This window comes from Pinus tabuliformis, chromosome 2_1, assembly GCF_031772625.1.
Source record: "Pinus tabuliformis cultivar Carrire ecotype Pingquan chromosome 2_1, CPIR1, whole genome shotgun sequence".
NCBI lineage: Eukaryota > Viridiplantae > Streptophyta > Pinopsida > Pinales > Pinaceae > Pinus > Pinus tabuliformis.
Genome location: NC_142299.1, coordinates 911,190,017 through 911,195,523, shown reverse-complemented (window position 1 = coordinate 911,195,523; position 5,507 = coordinate 911,190,017).

The following is a 5,507-nucleotide window of genomic DNA, read 5'->3' as shown; positions in this document are numbered from 1 at the left end:
TTAGCCCCAAATAGTAAAATAATACATACTAATGACATGACTTTGACAAGCCCACCAAGATAACTCAATAATACGAAGAATAACCTCTCAAGAGGGAAAAATAATGAATATGATGAGACGTTGGGCCATTGAGGAGGCTTAATGTATTCCAAATGTGCCAAGATGAGTGAAAAGGATCCAAATATAGTGAACAATGGGTTGGTTCCTTGTTCTCGAAAAAAGTCACATGTGGTGCTCCCAAGTGGGTGTGGGGGCACAAGGACATCCTCATGGGTCTCCAAGTTGATTTATAATTCCCATTAACCATCTCTAAGGACTAGGATGATGACATAAGCCATCTGTTTTTCTCCTACTATGAGACATATCTTCATCTGGACCCTAGAACATTTTCCAAGTGTATGGTGCAAGTGTGGAGCTGGTTGGGTATGGTGAACCAAGTACATCATCCTCATCTATAAGGTGGGACACAAGAGATCACTAAATGATGTTAGGGATCCATGAAGTGTTTTCTACTATGGTGGAGGGTCATGGCTCTCTACGCTCACATACAAGGGCCAATGTGACCCTCTATAGGGCTTAGACATCGTATAGGGATACCAAACCCCAAATGGAGACCCACCTGCAATATTGCATAAGATCCAATGCATCCCCTCACTTTTCAGTATGAAAAATCATTAGATTAATCAATTAGAAGAGCTTACAAATCATGAAAAACAAGTGGGCACTTCATAGTGGTATTCCCTTCCATAGTGGGGTTTGGCATGTACAAGTGTCTCCAAGCTCAAAAGGAGGTTAACTAAGGACCCTATTAGGTGGTTTCTACCTATAAAGGGGATGACATGTCCATGGTACATCCTTCAAATGGTAGGTGGAATATGATAAAGTGATGGAATGGAATGGAGCTTAAAGGAAACTATGGGCCACATGCCATGGTACAAGGGTAGTGAAGATAAGGGAAGCCCACACTTGGGTATGAGTGTAGGAGGGAGAAATTGTGGTACATGAGTTACCACGGCCTTTTTTTTACCACCTTTCTTCAAATCCTTTTTTGTTTTATTTATTTTTCTTTATGACTTCTCAGGGCTCCAAGGGATGAGAGTGTGATGTGTAGGATATGGCAATGGATATCCCCTTGAGGTGGGGCAGTTCATTGCTCACCGAGGATTGTGACAATCATGGGTTCATTAATGATGGAGGGGGGTTCATTTAGGGTCCATAGGAACTAGGTTGATGGCCATATATAGAGGGTAGAGCTCATGTTTGGCTTTTTCCCATGTGCTAAATGTATATGTCCTAACCATATTTTGCATTGTATGGTACAATTTCCTGTTGAGAGTGGCAAAATATTATTTCCCATTTATTTTTAGCTACATCAACCTCTAGGGCATCATTCTAGGCTTGACCCAAGGAATGGGAAATGGGAGGGGGTGGCTAACCCCTTGTGGAACTAGTGGACAAATGTGGACCCATATGGGAGAAATGATGAATGGGGTTGTAATTAGCGGAAGGGGAATGATATATATGGTTTTGGGGAAGCGGGACCACGTAACCAAAATCATGGTTTCCAATGTAGTGCCATCCCTAAATCCTAGTGGCCAATAAAAGAGATCCCACAGGACTAGAATACAAGATTAACCAACAAATGAATAGGGGAGACAAGAGTACATACCTACTCCAGTATTTTCACCTAATCCCCCCACTAATCCATGCCCAAAAGTTTATGTTAGTGTCAGTATTTGAAGCCTTCCACCAGTGATCAAATATGCTCTTACAAAGTGGTCTTAGGGTGTCAAAGTCAAATTTTGTCATTTCAGTGAGGTTTCAAGTAAAATTTGGTCACTGGGTATTAGGTCTAGGGTTTGTTTTCACTCCTTTCAAAGTTGTCCAAATGTCGGTCTATGTCACCATTCAGCTGAGTTTACCATCATTCAGAGAGTTGTCATCATCATTTCAGGTTCCCATGGGTCATTTTACACCTTGTTTGTGCTTCAGTTGTACTCGTGGAAGGCCCATTTCCCTCTCCTAGGGTTTTGAAGGTAATTTTTCTTAGATGGAAAAATTATCAACAAAACTTGTGTCCTGATGTTCATACACCTTCCCATATCCTTAATATACCTTCTCAAATGCTTCCCATCACTCATATCCCTCAAACTCATCATTTTCCCACAAAGCCTAGTTTATGGCTACAATTTGACAATTTTCTAGACTAGGCCTATGTTTTGACCTTTTGGACCCCTTCCCCTCACTCAATATTTGAAATTCCACTTCCCCTGATTCCTAACATCCCTCCCTACTTCCTAAAATTTTCTCAAGAATTTAGAATCCCCTCATCCCCTTCATTTCCCTTCATTTCTACAAATCCCCTATTCCACATGTCGGGATAGGTTTTCTTCAAACTATATTTTTGAGCAAGAAAAGATGAATTTGAAAAAAGTGAGAGAGGTTTTTTACATCATTGACCCAAGAAGAAAAACCTCTTTCAGTTTTTACACACGTTTCATGGATTAAGAGAAATGTCGAAAACATCATTGGCCTCAAGAGGATTGATGCAATTCTGGAGTGACCTTGGGAAAATCAAGAATTCACCTAGCTGGGATGTTCAAATAACTTTCTTGATGATTTAAATGATATCTAGACAGAGATATATTTCCAATGAGCTATTATGAACTCAATTTGGAGTTGAGGAAGACTTTCAAAAGTTGACTGCAACAACACTCTGCATTTAGGGAGCCTCATTTTGCAAGTTTTGACCAGTCTTGGGAGATTTGAATTTTGATAGGAAAAATGAACTCCAAATTAAAAAATTCAAGTTTTTTTGGAAATTACACGCAATAAGCTTTCCAACGAGCTATCACACACCTGATTTGGACACTGGGAAGGCTTTCAAAAGTCATCTGTAAAATGGTGATGTGCATCAGGGAGGCGTTGCGCATCAGAGGGTTGGTGCTACGCATCAGAGGAGCGCTACACATCATACAATATTTGCTAGTGTTAAATTAAATTGGTGTTGCACATCAGAGAGGCACTGAGCATTGAACAGGTGGCGCTGCACATTGGCCAGTGAGGCTTCAAACCCAAACAAATTCACCTTAAATTCTCTCAAATGCTTCATTTGCCTTCTTAACAAGTACACTCACTTTGGAGCCTAGATAGGGTTTTTTATGTTTGGTTCATGATTTTTGCTTCCTAAAGGTCAAACCCTAGCTTGCCTCTATACTCTATTTCACATCATTGCAAAACCACAATCTCTTGTCCCTTTTCCCAACTCCCCTAGCACTAAAACTACCCCTTGATTCTATTGTCCCTTTCCCCTATTTCCCTAAGAAACTAATCCCCTTTATCAAACCCTAAGTCCCTCATCCATCAAAACCCTAGCTCCCCAATCCTTCCCTTCATTCCCCTACCTCATCTCATTACTATTGTTCCATTTACAAAATCTCTTCATACTCATCTTTTGTTCCCACCTATTATCCATTCACCATATCATCACCACATTATCCCATAGAGACAAACATGGAGAGGGACAGTGACTATGATTTTGAGGAGGACACCCTAAGTGATAGCTCTAGGGAAAGGATCTTGCAGCAGCTTGACAAAGGAAAAGGAAAGGTTACAGAGGAGGAGCTTGGTGATGATGTTGAGAGGGATTTTCAGCTTGAGGAGCATGATGATGATGTGCCACCTCATCACACTCAGTGGCCAAAGCTAGATATATTATTGACTATCTATAGCAAGAAAGCAAGTAGCTTACCGACAAACAGGAACTCATGGAGCTGCAAATCATCAAATAAAACTGGTAAAGGTCCAAGAGGGAAAAGGGCAAGTTGACATCCATTGAAAAAGAAAATGACCGGGAATATTTGTTGGAGAAGGTGAATATGCACTTGGAGAGGTCACTGGAGAAGGCAAACAAAGAGAAAAAGATGCTCTACCACATGGCCTACTACTACCTAACCCAGAACAAAATTTGCAAGACAAGGATAAGAAGCCTAAAAGCCAAGTTAAGGAGAGCCTTAAAAGCCAAAAAGGAGCAAGATAAACTTAAAATATTGGCTGAAGCTTCCTTGGCTCAGCAAAGCAATTGATAAGCTTTCCTCTTGCCAATTTTGAAGCAATTTGGAGAAGTTTTTGTCATTTCACAAATTTTAATTGCAAAACACAGGAAATTTCATTCGGTGGTTCTGTGCATTGAGATGGCTTGGAATTTTGCAAAATGGCTTGCATTTTTGGATTCCTCATGGAAAAATACTGAAACCTAGAAAGTTTCATGAAGTTTGGAGGAGATCTAGGTCACCTAAAGGGCAAAAAACACCTAAAAATTGCCCTCCCTGCCACTTTTTGGACACATAGGAACCAGTCTTGGGAGAATCCACTTTTGAGGGGACAAATGACCTCCAAATCAGAAAATTCAAAGTGTTCCAGAAACTAGATAGGAAAGGATTTCCAACAAGCTATCCTACACCTGATTTGGACTTCGGGAAGCCTTCCAAAAGTGGCATAGAAAAAGAGTTGCGCATCAGGCTCAGGGCACTGTGCATCTGGCAAAATTTTGCTAGTTTTGCTTAAAAACTCAAAATTTCACCTCGTTTTCTACCATTTTGACTTTTTCTTCTCTCTTTGGTAAATTCATGATGTAATATGATGTAACTTGATGTACTATGATGTAAAAATGATGAAAAATGACTTAAGGAGGTAGATACATCAGTTGGAGTTGGTTTTAGGATGAATGAATTATTTTCCATAGTTTTAGAGGCAACCTGTTACACTGCCTATTTTCTAGTTCCTAGTTTAGATGTTGTTGAGACAGCTCCTTGAATCATGGATTCGACCCTTGATGGCTAGCATAGGTGGTTTGATGCTTATATCTTGTACTTTCTTAGTCATTTGTCAAGGTTGGACTCTTGTGGATGTATTGAGCTATTTTGTACATCACTTCTGTAGTTTGGCAAGGAAATAAACCATGGTTTTGCAGCATTTTGTGGGATTCTTGTGGTAATGTGAATTAGCATTGTTTTCTTCTCTGTAATTTAGTTTATCTTATGTTTATGTGTGCCATCATCTCTCTTATTCTGCATAACTAAATGAATCAAGTGTAAGAGGTAGAATCCATTGGTGTTTCGGTGCTCTGCCTTATGGTTTGTTTAGTTTTACATGTTTTCTACTATCTGAAGAGGACTCATGACACTTGCATGCCCTCTCCAGCTCCTCACTAGTCTTTAGACTCACCATTACACTCATTTCAAAGTGCTAAAACACTTGCCTACCTTGCCCCACAGAAACCTCTGCAAATGTGTGTTGATTTCCCAGACCCAAAGCTGCCTTCCCCATCTCGTCTAGCAACCAACCATTAAAATCAAAAAAGTTCCTATGAGCAAGAATACCTAGCCTAAAATTAGTTTTTATATCAGTCATCTCAAGCCTTCCTTGATATATTTTCATTTATATTGACAAGGAGAGAGCCCTCTCCTGACCTAGTAGGGCTAGCTACCAGGTGAAGCATAGTTTGA